Here is a 14,431-nt window from a genome sequence, read left to right on the forward strand (position 1 = left end):
CCAGCACACATTTTCTGCAAACAGGCTGGGCTTTGAACTCAGCCCAGGCAATGTCCCTGGCTGCTGTGAGGCTGCCACCAAAATCCTCCTTCACCCTTCAAGCAGGGCTGCATCACCCACCGCATCCCACATGAGAGTCCATGGTGATCTCAGACAGAAGAGTCAGGGGACATCAAGGCATTGTGCCTTCATCAGCAGATCTGTGTGACCATACAACACCCTGTACAGTGTGGAGGCTACTCAGGCAGTTTTAGGCCCTTGCTATTCTGAATTTAAAGTTTATCAGCAAGACAGCAACAATAGCAGCTTAAGAGGGCTGAATTTCAGTCATCTTGCTTCAGTTCTCAGGCAAAGCTCACAAAGGACTTTATAAGGGCAGGGGATTATTCTTAGTTTACAAATGGAAAAACTGAGGAACAGTGTTAGAGAACAGCCTCTCCACAGTACTGCTCCTGGGCTGGCTCTTTACCTGTCTGCTTCTGCTATTACTTCACTGGAAACTCCCTCACTGGGGCATGGCAAAGTCCCCTTCCCTCCCTCTTTGCACACTCTCTCCACAACTTGATCTTTCATTTCTGGAGTGTAGAGCTCAGTATACAGCACCAAATCATCAAAGAAACCCAAACAGGCATCTCACTGATGCAAAGGACCTTTCAAAAAGGGAGAGAACAAAAATAGAAGCATGAGCTTCATCAGAGAAGTGACTATTCCACCAAAGCAAAGCAGCAGCTGAGTAAAGAATAAAAGGAAGAATAGATAAAAGGAGATACTTGAATCCTGAAGAAAGGAGAGCTCTGCATAGCAAGTGATTTGTAAAGGGTGGAAAAATAGGCAAAAGACTTATCTAGCAATATCTTGCTAAAGTTGCTGGATAAGTAATATTAACATAGGAATAGGAAAGCATGGACAGAAAAAGCAATCAAGAGTTGGAGAAACAGCTAGGCACTGTGTGTAAAATCAGAGAGCATCTAAGTGGCCAATTTGGTGTTTCTGTGAACGGTGAATAGCACAAAATATCATCCATCACAATGCAAGGAAATCACAGCGGCACGGATTGGAGCAGTGCTTCAGGAAATTATTGAACAAGCGAGAAACAACCTCTGATCATGGCATTCCAGGAGAGGAGTAAATCTGGAGAATTGCACACAGGGTTTAGACCAATGTGGCCCGCAAATGTTTGAGCAGTAATCCATTGCTTAACAAATGGAAAAGCAGCAGGCAGCAATTGCTGCTCAGCAGAACTGCTCAGAGCAGGAAACCATCTCTGCCCAAGAGCTGCACACAAAATCAGGCTCTGAAAGCACTGGTACTGAGACCCAGACTGAGGAGAGTAAAATTGCTGAAGTGTGAAATCCTCTTGGAATTACTCAACACTCACACTGAAGACTGGCCCCAGCAGCTGGGTGTGCATCCTCAGATACATATTTTACTAGCCTTTAAGCAGTAAACATTCCCTGGGCCCAGCAAGCAGCATTGTGTAAGCAGCCTGTTTTGTTGAATTCTGGTTTGTTGCTGTTCAAACCTACAGTCAATCTTCAGTGACTTACTGAAGAGGATTGAGCACATTTAATTTCATCATCTCTCCCAAAAGAATTCAATAGTTTACACTATCCATTGTCGTGAAAGATGATCTTTGAGCTTGGATTTCCCCTGCAGGCAATTACAATAGGATGCCTGACCTGTATCTCATCAGAAAACATACCAAAGGCAGTGGTGTGGCCCCTGTTTGCAACAGGATAAGCAGTCTAATGTGGAAAAAAAGGTTTATTCTGATGTCTTTGCTGATAACTGTCTTAGATACACCCCATCTCTTCTGCTCCTCAATACCCCATGACTAGACACTGTTGCGGAATGTGGAAGCTTTGATGTTTCTGAAAATTAGCTGTGCTTTAGGATATATTTGCTCTGGGTAACATCCTAACTGGCAAGTATTAATTAACTGGCACATCTAGAAATGCAGGAAAACAGTAGGCTGTTGAAGATGGAAAAGAAAGTGAAGGAAGGGTTAACCAGCCTTTATTTTTGCCGGCAAGTATACGTACTCTGTTCCCCATCCACCCCCATAGAGTATGAAATGCAGCAGATGTTTGGAGAACAGCTATCCTGATCTATCAGCCTCTATATTAATGGAGGTTGAATTAGTGAAGAAGAAGGCAGAATAATGTTTACCAGAGAAGAGCAAGAAGATTTCCGACACCTGGGCAACTTAATGGTGGCAGATGGCAAAAGCTGACGGCAAAGAGAGGGAGCGATGTGCACCAGCAGCTGGTGAACAAATGGAGAGGAGAAAGGCCTCTGCTGAAACTGCACAGGAAGATTTTAATACCAGCAGTTCTGTAAGAATGTTAGTGTGAATATGCAAAGATGAGCCTGTGTTTTAACTCAGACAACTATCATCAAAAGTACCCGATGGATTGTCAGCCAAGGAGATTTTCACAGCAAGAAGCCATCTATTTGCATCAAATACTGTCAGTCTGCAAAGCAGCAACTTCTGGGTCATTTAACAACACTCCAGATGTAGTTATTTTCTCCTAGGCAAGTGGCTCAAAAAGAGCTGTGCAAGAAAAAGGCAGAGTTGGCATATAAGGGGGACAATCAAGCAGCATGTGGAAGCGATTAGCTAGTCAGTGTGATATAACTCAGTGAAATGAACACTTGGGTGTCCTGTGATTCTCAGCACAAAGGAGACTGCAAGACTGTGGCCAAACACAGGGTTGCATTCACACAGGTGCTGCCTGTTCTACCACAAGAAAAAGAAAGGAAACCAGACAGAGCTGTAAATATAGGGACTGACATTAATGGTCTTTCTTGATAATTCTCTCATTTAAAAGACAGAGGTGGGATTAATGCATGTAACCAAGACAATTGTTAGGAATTTATCTTCCCCCCCCACTGGCTTCTTTTTAGGGAATAGCTGGCCTGTGCAAAACTCGGTTCTGAGTCCAGGCTTTACAACACCTGAGGGTATCTAGATGCGTATGACAGAATTTGGGCCCTTTTGAAGGATCCTTTTTCTCGTTAGACTGATTTTCACCTACACTGTGATTATATATACTGAACACAACGTGTTACCTGCCCTGCACATCACATTTGTAGCTCTGCCAGGCTAACACTGTAGATTGTCACTGAACACTGACACTCTACAGAGACCCAGCGTGGAAGAGCCATCAACAGATCATTCCTGCAATTCTTTAATGCGCGATTCACACCAAGTATCTATGGATTAGTGAGACTACCTGCTGCTGTTTCAAAAAGACTCAGCAAGTGGGTAGAAGGAATGCTGTCTGATAGGTATGCAGCTTCAAAATATATTCATACTGTTCCTAGAGAATTTGTGACCACGGTAGAAGAAAAGGTTATTGTATGTGCAACCTGCAGCTTTAATTATATCGTGCACTTCCCTTTGCAATTAGAAATGTGTATTTGTAACTGATAGTTACACTTTCTAGTTACATGTCTATCAAATTCATGTTATAATTAGGATGACTCATAATGAAATTATGCACTATTGCTCTGTTTATTATTTTGTTTGGCTTACAGTCAGCATGCAAACTACCAATCTCCTGAATTCCTCCTGTCCTTCATCCTCCTTGGCCTTCTCCTAAGCAAATACTGGTCAGAAACAAATAGAAGCATTTTAAATTGTTGTAACTCTTCTGCAAGCAATGGGTTTTCTCAAAGAGGGTCCACTACTGCACAGTTGAGCAGCAATCTCCTCTCCTACAGAAGTCAGTAGGATTTTCCTGATGGAGGGCAGAGTGAAAGCACATGTGAGCCCTCTGTTTCCCTGGGCAATCCTACTTCCCTAACATCCATACAGTCCAGAAAGACAGAAAATTGCCATACCCGATCAGATCACAGCTCCATCACTTTGTGTAACTTCTTGCCAGCAAGCAGCAGATTGGTGTGCTGGAAAAATGCAATAGCAGTAGAGCCACAGTACATGAGTCCCATTACTGATGGCAGCTGCTGTTACTGCTCACTGATTAGAAAGACCCTGAGGAAAGGGGGAGTACCATGGAATATCTCCCTAAGACTGAGCCATGTTGAACTAACTAGCCCCTGCAAGATCTTTCTGGTCACTCCCTGTTAGCCTACACCTCACACCTTGAACAGTTTACCCCTCCTTCAATTATCATTCAGTATAAGAACATCTCCACCAATGTTCAACTACGCAGCTCTCACTGACAGTTATCACCTGTTGGCCACCAATTGTGAGTGACTTAAACTTACTGCAAAGAATTGAAGTCTTTGAGATCACTGCGGCAGAGAGGTCCCTAAGGGAAGGGGGAGCTGAGATAGTCATCCATTTTTTATGAATCTCCTTTTGTTCAGCACACATAACTGAGGAACTGTGAGCACGGGTGGCAATGATCACCTGCTTTAACCTGTCATGGAACACACTTGTGTCCAGTTCAGTGCTGATGATCTCAAAAGATCATCAGCAAAGTCAGGACTCTTAGACCTGGGTATCCCCAACAGGAATCAAATGTCTCTTGAACTGTTGTGTCATCCCACTTACAAATCAAGAGCACAGTGAGAAAGAAGTATATTGCTCAGGACAAGAAGAACTTTTTTTTTTTCCGTTTTCTTTTTCTGCCTTAAGGTGAATGTAGTGCACACAAAAGATGCAAGACAGGTGACAGTGAAAAAATTCCTTAAATTATTCAGAAAGCAGGTATTGTTCTGGCAGCCACGCTAGCAGTCAGCATGTAATTGCCCACCCTGAGATTTCATGCCCACAAAATTCAAAATCCCCTTTGCTCTCACCAGTTCTGGGAGAAGCTTAAGGTGCTCATAATACCCCACTGTAAACTGAGAAACAAAACTGGAGCCCTAAGCCCTCCCTCCCAACACACTGACTGTGTAAGTACAGAGGGTGAAATGGCAAGTACGGGTAGGGAAGCAGAGAGTGCAAAGGCAGCTCTGGTAGGAGCAGCGTTGGTTCATGGGCAAATGTCACGCTCGTGGTACCCCTAGATGTCCCCACCAGCAGCTATGGCTGACTCGCACCATCAACAAGCTTGCTTTAACTCACAGTTTCAATGAAGAGCAAGGCAGAAGGAGAGACCTGTCGCCCCTGCTGGGCACACACACTGACGTGCTGTCTGGGGGGCAGTGGGGACACCTGGTGTGTTGGTGACAGGATGGGACATGGAAAAAAAGAGGGGTTTAAGTTGGCTACTTCTCCCCCTGAGAATCAGGTAGAACATACTAGCTGGTTCAGGACATTCTTGCAGCCTCCCCTCATGCAAGGGCAGCTTTCACATAGTCTGTAACAGCCACCAGTGCAAAGGACCAACACAAATCTGAACCAGAGCTTCTCCAAGGAGAAAGGTCACACCCTAACTAGCCCTCAGTGCCCTCAGGTCCCAACTATTCAAAAATCTAATGCAAATCTGCCACTATTGCTATCTTAACCTTTCCATTCCTAGAGTGTTAGGGAGCCATAGCTGGGTTTTCACTGTGATTTGCTTTACTCCTTAATATCTTGAAACATCATTCATTTCAGAGATGTCTTTATGAGTGGTATTTTCATTTTGAGCCAAGGGTTATGAACTGGGTGGTACCAAAAAATTAGGCAGGTGCTGAACAAGCAGCAAAAGTACTAATTCCCCTCTTGCTGTGTCCCAGCCTGCCTTGGCACCAGGTTGCCCCTCTTCAGCCCATGTGTGCCATTCTGCTGGCAGAGACACATCTGTGCTGGTGGCTCTTACTTTTGTCCACTAGGGACCACACTGAGATCAGCAACACCAAACTGACAGCAGATGTTAACAAGCCCTGATGCATCTTGACCTGGGCTGGTTATTAGCTGACAACCAAGAAGAAAAAGTCTCCAAAATCTCAGCAGAGCACTAATCTCTCTGACCTGGGATCTGGAGATGTGCATAATTTTACTGAAAACAGCAGGGTCCTGTAGCATCGTCTCGCCCCTCCTCTTCCCCACTTCATTGACACTTCGAATACTGTACATCGGTCTCGTTTCTTCTGCCCATCATTATCCAAGGTGCTGCTTACTATATAAGAAATTTAGATTGCAAGACCCTGCCATCTGCAAACAGTATTTTGCCTTCTGGGAAGAGTAGTGTACGTCTGTGGCTCTGTACATACAAAGGACAGCACGGTCCATACATCCCCCTCGTTCTCTTTGTGTCACATCTGCCTTTATAGAGTTTTAAGAACTTTCAGCTTTCAGTCACTACTTCCACCAACTCCTGCGCCAGCCTCAGCTTGCGGCGGGGGCGGATGCTGCCTGTTCGTCTTGCCGTTCGCATCAGTCAGGAGAGCTACGGCACCTTCCGTTCCCGGGAGTGATTTTCTCTTTAGTTTCAAAACAATGTGTGAAACCCTGCTCTGCAGAAACAGTAGCCTCAGTAAGTTTAAGGATGACTGAAGCTATTTACTCTCCCAGGAAGGTTTAAAAACCACGGAGGGATGAATGGGGTTAGACCTATCGCTGCATCGCCAGCAGCCATCCCATTACAGCTCTGAATAAAAGCAGGAATGGCATGTCTAGCCTAGGTTAGTAAACCCTGCGGAGTGCATGCCTTAAAAGCACTACGAAACAGCCTTAAGTCAGCTGGAGAAAAATAGTTTCAAGCATGGCTGTCTAGTGTGCCTGTCATTCCTATTGTCCTTCCAAACTATTTCAGACATTTTGAGCAGGGAGTACTAAGCGATGAGTTAGAAGGGGTTGTGACATTAATGGTCAAAAAAGGTTTAAGCACCAGGAGGAAACGATGACAGCGCTTAACAACTGGTGGCAATTCGGAGGATTCCGCTGGATCTCTGTTTAATAATAATTAGACTTCGCCTCGGAGGAAGATGTGACAACTATCGGAGGTAGGATTTGCATGGGAAACAAAGGGAGCTGTTGCTGTTCGGTGCCCGTTGTTTGTGCTTTGCTCCGCGGCTTTCCGAGCGCAGCCAGGTGCAGCCGGCAGCGGCGAGGAGGGGTCGGTGGGGTGGAGGGAGAGCCGAGGGTGGAAATACTGTGGATAGTTCTGTGTTTTATGGCAGAAATGCCTCGAGGACAAACTGGCTCAAATCTCACTCCCTGCTGAGTGTGCATTCCACGTTGCTCTTCCCACGGAGTAAAATACATAGAGGTCATGCAGAAAGCACTTTACTCATTTTCTAGCGAGCCAGAGGGGCTCTTCCTGAGACGGGAGAAGGGAGAGGGGGAAGCTGCCCTAAAATAAAAGGGGAAGAGGAAAGCTATGGAGTCTGTAAGATGAGGGAGACATGCTATTAATGTGTAAAATGTACCTAGAGTGTCACCGATGTCATTTGAAAGGGGGAAAACAACCAAGGTTGGGGGTGGGAGGAATTTTCCGGGTGAGGTTATAACCTATTGCAAAAAAAAAGGCGTGATGTGTCCATCCATTTTGCATAATCAAAGATTTCTCTGCACTGTTGTCATTGTTTTGCTGGACAAGAATTGTAGTTTCAGACAGAAAAAGGGATGGTTTCCTCCTGTGTCACTACCAGCCCCCTGCCAACCCCTCTGCCGTGGGGAAGGATGTGCAGGACCTTTAGTTGGATGCTGAAAGGGTTGTGAGCAAGGGCTGAATGAACACGCAGTAGTATAAGAGGAAAGCTTCCTCTTGAAAAAGCTTGTTTCTCCCGAGCCAGAAGTCCAAGAGGTGCCAGGCAAAGTTAGAAGCCTCATGTACTTTTTTATGATGCGCCTGTTTAGCATCACTAGACAAGAAAATGTCTGAACATCAAAGATTCGGGTCTGTGTGGCCAAACAGGGCAGTGAGGTCTGCAAGGGGTGCTGGGCAGTGCTGGGCTGCGAGTTTGTGTTTTTGTCAGTGCCTCTGACCCTCGCCAGGATGAGCAGCAGGAAATTAATGAATGAAAATATTATTTCCATGCATATGCACAGTTCTTATCATTTGGTGTGTTTGATCTGAGTGTGATGTTCCCTGTGTTGATGAATTGTTTCGGCTTGTTCATTAAAATTTCATTTTAAACAACAGAGAGACTTCAGAGTGAGTGGTATTTAGCAACAATAAAATGTTCTGCTTGCAGAAATGCTCCTCACAGGAGCTATTAAAAATGCACTTAAAGAAGCTGATAGTCATATCTTGCAGTAAGAAGCATGCTGTCACTTGCTGTGCTAAATTTTAAAATTAAGTATATGATGCCATTCTAAGTCTACTTTAATGTGAGTGCCATTAAGCATACTTTACAATACTGCTGTCAAAAGCTCACAACTTCTAGAATTCTGCTAGACTGATTGTTTTCATTAAATCTTCATTAAAAAAAAAAGAATTCCTATAGAGCAGGGACTTACCAAGTAGTTTGAATTTACTCTTCCTAACTAATGTTCCCTTTAAGGAGAACTTCAGTGTACTATACTGCATTGTAAATAGGTCATGATATAATTCATTTAATAACAAAACACTGATGACAACAACAAAAGTGCTAAATGCATTCAGCCTAAGTAAATACAGATTGTGCCAAAGAGAAGCAATATTGGATCGGGAATGGTAAGAATTGCTTTTAAGAAACATAAATATTCTCCTTTTGATCCTACCAACAACTTTTCACTCAAGTGCATTACTTTGCATTGCAAATTTTGGGGGAAATAATTTTAACCTGTGTTACATACACTACTGAGTACATAATGATAACAGTGAAAACTTTCTTCCAAAGAAATTGTTCTAGAGGTTTGCAGTATGAATCAAAGAGACATTATGCAAAGATATTAAATGTGTGTCAGAAATGAGCAAGGCATGTGAAAATCTAGTACATGGTTTTTCTTCACTTCACATTTGTCCAGAGGCTTGGACAGTTTTACTTTGTTTTACTTCAATGCCTCTCTGAGGGAAGGCTCTGAAAGTATAAAACCATGAGCAGGTGGGAGATTGTGTTCAACCTCTGCCCAGCCACAGACTTCTCAGGGGGACTTGGGCAAATCCCCCAACCTCTTTGTGACAGGAGAAGGGGAATAGCCCTGCTTTGTAAATAAGAGGCGGGATAGTGTGGTAATGATGCAAAAAAAATACAGACTGTGCTGCTCAAGGAATGAGGCTGAACACAGAGCTCCAAATAAGGCAAAATGCAGAAGGAGGTTAATATTTCAGGCATTTTCAACTGTAAAATAAGACATAACACAAATCCCATGATCCAAAACTAAATCTGCTTTCAAAACTATCCCGGACAAATTTGCCACTTTCAAAAACTTCTGCCAGCAGCAAATACCCATTTGTCTGAAAGCCTGTCAGAAGTGACTCCAAATCTCTCATAATTCCATCAATGTACAACAGATAGTGAAGCAAACTACATCAGATTGATACACTGTGCTGAGGAACGATTTCCCTGTATTCTTCAGAAGCTCAATGAGTACTTTTTGCCATGAATCTCACTTGCCCTTTCTGCTTATGAATTGTCTGTGGAGTTCATGCAATTTTCTAATTTATTTATCTTATATTATTTGGGGCTTTCTTCAGCAAATAACTATTTGCTTACAGATCTTTTGGGAATGGTAAATGTTTGCAAATTCATACTGCATTGCTTGTTTCAGTCCTATGGTGTTCCCTGATTAGCTGATTTGTATAGCTAACTGGCAGAAAGCAAATTGCAAATTTCACAACCAAGTATACGGTTTCATACTGGATTTCCATCACTCTCTGAGCAGCCAGGTTTAAAATTCATGTCTTGCAAGTAGTCATAGGAGCAACACATAAGCACTGAAGTGCTCCCACCAGACAGATGTGAGAGCCAGGTTAAACAGCTTTCAATTTCTTATGAATATTCATGAAAAGTGTTTGAATTCCTGCAGCTCTGCTAAAATGAATAGTCGGCATCATCCATCAAGCACTGCATGGGCCATTCTCTCACAGTATTTGCCATGTCCCCATAGCCTCCACAACTCTCCCGTGTAAGTCCACAGTGCCTATGGAAACTGTTTGTGCAGCCAATTTAGAAGGGAAAAACACCATAATGGAAACTTCTAAATTTTCCACATTGTGGCCTCTCCTGTTGTGCCCGCCTTGCACATCGTGTGACATGAAGACAGCCAACAGGGAGGGCAGCAAGAGAGAATCAACGGTGATACAGGAGAGAAAACAATGAAAGAGGGGAAAAACAAGGATGGCCACTGGCAAAGGGGGATCAGCAGCATGTAGAGCAGGTACATACGGATGGACAGAGCAGGAACACATAACACACAAGTACAATTTTTAACAATGAATCTAGTGCAATGGGTCATTAACTTCAAGGTTTATGGTTTTATCAGACTCAGCCTGTTGCTCCCAGTCCGTCCCTGTGCAGGCACTACATGAGTGTTCACCACAAGTCCAACCAAGCAAGGGGGTGCCGTGGTTAACTTTTGTCCTGCAGGGGTCTGATGACGTGCCACAGAGTTACGGAAGAGTTGTAAAAATAACAGACAAGAAGAAAACTAGCTATGTAACTAATCTGATGCATGTTTTAAATTAACTGAAAACCAGTAGGGTGAAGAATTCTTGTCAAACGGTTTTTTCTCATGGGCACAAAATAAATTCAGCTGTCAAAACACCAAGCTCTTTTGACTTAGAAACAAATGAGGGACAGAAGGTTATAAAACATGAATACATTTACCTTTTGAATTATTTTTGCACTGTACTTATGCCATATAGGAGGAAACCTCAGGTCTCCCACTGAGTGAACTCTACTGTCCAAATACTTTATATAGAAAGTCTGGTGTGTGCTGAATCAACAGGGTTGCTGTGACTGCACAGACCTAACCAACAGTTATGCCCCTGTTAGATGGACATTTTTTAGCTTCTCAATGAATTTAAAGTCCAGTGATCCTAGATATCCTTATTTATTCTAAAAATAGAAATGGGCCTCAATTGCAAGTGCTGTGTGTGAGTCACACAGTGAGAGTCACTGTGGGCAACGCACGTGCGTTCACATTCTATCAGGGCACATGTAACACCACATTAATACTGCCTGGGGAGAGTAAGAGAATGAGGAGAATTAGAGGAACTAAAACCAGAGCACATACAGAGGATCTTTGCTACGACAAAAATTGACCCAATGTAGTCTGGAATGAAATCTCAACTTGAAACTCCCTCTAGATACTGCTAAAACTCATATGAGTTCTTCAGATACCTTTTCTTTCTTAATTATAAAGCTGTCCTGTTACCCATAACTAACCTCCATCTCTGCTGGTGCTAAATGGGATGCCCCAGCCAGGCCCAGGTACCCAGCAATTTTGCCTGAATTCAGTGTTCCTCCCACTCTGCATGTCCTAAATCAACCACTAACAGAAGGGTTTTGAAGACCAGAGGAGCCAAAAGAGCATTTGTCCCACTTCCCCACTTCTCTTTTAGAGGAGCAGAGCTCAGACTGGGACTGAAGTTTCTGCTTTTAAGCCCAAAGTGGTTCATCTATCCAAGGTTGCCATCCTGGTGGGAGCCCTCCACATAGTACTGTCCTTGTGTGCCTGCTTAGGTGTGGTACCAAAGAGGGGACAAAATAACACTGCCTGCCTTGAAGAAGTGTTGCAGAAAACATTCAATATACTTGGCCGTGTTTTACTCATGGACAAGCTATTTTCCGCCTCAGCAGAGTGGCACTCCTTACTGACAACCATTAGTTATTTGCAGTTTTAAATAGGCCTTATAAACGTCAGGTACCTGAGTGAATAAATAATGTTTCAGAGCAGTAACTTGAAATAAGTCAAAGTAGAAATGGTGAGAAGACCTGGAGTATGGTCCCGTTGGGACTCCCTACCACTTCTAATTAATATCTGCTACTTAAAGCATCACAACCCATGGTTAAATCAAAGTCAGAGGAAATAAAGGAATATTAAATCCTTCTGGAGACGTGTCCCTCTCCATTCACAGGAGAGGGCGTGTTCCTCAGGGCTGCTGCCGAATACACTCACTCTCTCACTTGTTAGGAGTATATGGAGATTTTGGGGGGGACAGCCCAGGGAACTGATCAGCCAGGCTGCCCTGGGAGCTTGCAGCTTCCCCAGGGCTGGCATTACCCCTTATTCTCCCACTGCCTTCCCATTCTCATCCAGTCACCTTCTCATGCACCTTCCCAGGCTCTCCTGGACCTCCAAAGAGACAGTTCAGCTCATGAAACCTCCTGAAAACTGTGCTTTGGTTTTGACTCCTGAGGGAGTCCAGCTGGGAGTCAACAAGCTCCAGACCTGATGCAAGAAAAGCAGGAGAAGAGCATAGCCAGGTGCAAGGTGTGGGGAGCAAGGAGCAGTCACAGTCCTGGCACAGCTGAACACCCCTAAATTGCTCTGTCTTAATGACCTGGTGAGACTGCTGCAGAAACAGGCCTCAGACAACCATATGTTGACCACGGCAACGTGTTGCAGAGCCCAGGAGTTATAAAAGAACTGAAGGACAAAAAAGGACAACAATTTGTCTGCATTCATTGGTTTTTGATCGTCAGGGACCATCTGGTTATTGACGAGTTGTTTTTAGGCTTATACAAGGAATTCCAGAGCTGCTGTTGTGGCAATAGGGAAAGAATTGATTCGGTTGTGAAAAACAGCTCCTTGTAGAGCAGGTGTATGGAGGAATGTTGTGATTTGGCAAAGTTTACTGATCTGGGAAATAAGAGTTTTAGAAAGAAAGCCTGAGTGGAAAACATCAGTTCAACTAGGACACCTTGCAATTCCTCCAACAAAGCATATGTACTTCAAGTCATAGGGAGCAATAACCCAAGCAGGGAACAAAGGAAGTTCATTTATAATAATAGCCTTTTATTAACTGGAGAATATGGAAATGAAAGGTGCTCTGACTTTTGAAACCCCCTGTTAATTGTGCCCCAGGTATACCAAAACCTTCTGACAAATTCCCCTTCTTTATTTGCTTCCATATAACAAGTTGATCTTGGTGCCACACTGCTCTTTGAAAGCTCTGCTGCTTTCCTAATTAATAATTGCATGAAACACGTATTCCCCCCCTCTTGCTAAAAGCAACATGGGACACACTCTCTGGTTATAAAATATCCCAAGCAAAATCTTTTTTGCTTGAGTTTAATTAAGACGACTGGGTATTTTGTGTGCAGCTGATTTGGGAGGATTTTGTCACAGGTAAACAAGCTTTGAAAAAAAAATTGCTTTTATCTCTCCTTGCTTTCTGTTTTAGTCATATTTCAAGTGGATTAGTATAATCTTTCGTCAACCAAACTCCACAGCCAGTCTATTCCATCATTGTTCTAATTTTATAAAAAGAAAATGACTGAAAGCAATTAATTAAAAATCTCTTCAGAAATGCATATGTAGATGCGCTTATTCACTAAGAACTCACAAAATAACTCTGCATTTAAAAACAATTTATCTGGTGCATTAAGTGTGAAAAAGATGTCTTTGTTAGGTGCACCTGCCTTTTGATGGTTCCCTGCATGAATATGTTTGTCGTGTAGATATCTGCAGCAGTTGCTCAGTCAGAGAGAATCCCTTGTTAAACTAGGTTTGAGTTTCAGGTGGGTTTCCTTTTTCTTTTTTCCTGTGTGATAAAGTTGATTGATTTCAAGTGAAGAGTCTTTCCCTGCTGGGACCTGAACTGTCAAAAGCCATCAGTGAACCTGCAAAATTCTGTCATAACACCAGAAGTCCAAACTCTGCTCCAGAATCATCAGAGTTCAGGGAAAATTCCCAGTAATTGACAACAGAAGTTTTCTTAGAGAGGATATTCTGCCAGACTGAGACATTATTTTGTGCACACACAGACACCCACCTGGGGGACAGTGCTAACACAAAAAATAAACTCTATTGATGTGAGTGAATTCATCAGCAGCAAGACAACACAAGTGGCTTCACACTAAAACCTTGGACTAGGCTATTCATAAACTCTTCAGGTCCAGCAAAAGGCAAATTCCCATGTTGTAAAGTGTATTTGATTCTTTAGGAATAAAATAAAATTCCTTGAATTCAGGGTGAGGGTTAAGGAATTCAGAACGCTTGACCTCAAAGCTGTGCCTGCCCTTAACAAAACTCCAGCACATCTGTGCTGTGAATGCAGATAAATGCTGGCATCCAGCACAAGGTGCAGAGGTTCTCCTGGCAGGGCAGGAAGAAGCTTCCTCTGCAGAGGAGAGGTGTTCCTGTGGTGAGTATTTATCCACATAGTCAATGCAGCAGCCCTGCTCATCTGCAAGAACACTTCCCGGGCAATATAAATATTCCTAGGGAGGTTCCTAGAAGATTTCACATACCCCATTTCTTCTTTGAGCAGGAAATCTTGAACAAAGGAATTTCACTGTCCCTTTTTGCTTCTCAGTTCATTTTATACTCTCTTCATCTTCCATTAAAACATGCTGTCTGTCTACTCCTTCTACTCTCTGTTCTCCTGACTCTATTTAAAATCCTCACATATCACAGCCTGCTGGTCACTAGCCAGGTATCCAGATGGTACTCATGTACCACATTGATAGGTGCCTTAGAAATAGCACTGAGAAAGGG

General features: G+C 43.3%; 1 protein-coding gene across 1 annotated transcript in view; it reads left to right on the forward strand.

The window, feature by feature from the left end:
- The first annotated feature begins 6,296 nt into the window (after positions 1 to 6,296).
- Positions 6,297 to 14,431, forward strand: part of LOC113982091 (calcium-activated potassium channel subunit beta-2) — a 98,845-nt gene continuing 90,710 nt past the window's right edge. The window contains exon 1 of the mRNA XM_027710019.2: positions 6,297 to 6,843. The gene's annotated coding sequence lies outside the window, so the exon portion shown is untranslated. The remainder of the gene's footprint in view (positions 6,844 to 14,431) is intronic.

The sequence above is a fragment of the Pipra filicauda genome, unplaced genomic scaffold, assembly GCF_003945595.2.
Source record: "Pipra filicauda isolate LSUMZ 115617 unplaced genomic scaffold, ASM394559v2 scaffold242_size1167801_pilon, whole genome shotgun sequence".
NCBI classification, from domain to species: Eukaryota; Metazoa; Chordata; class Aves; order Passeriformes; family Pipridae; genus Pipra; species Pipra filicauda.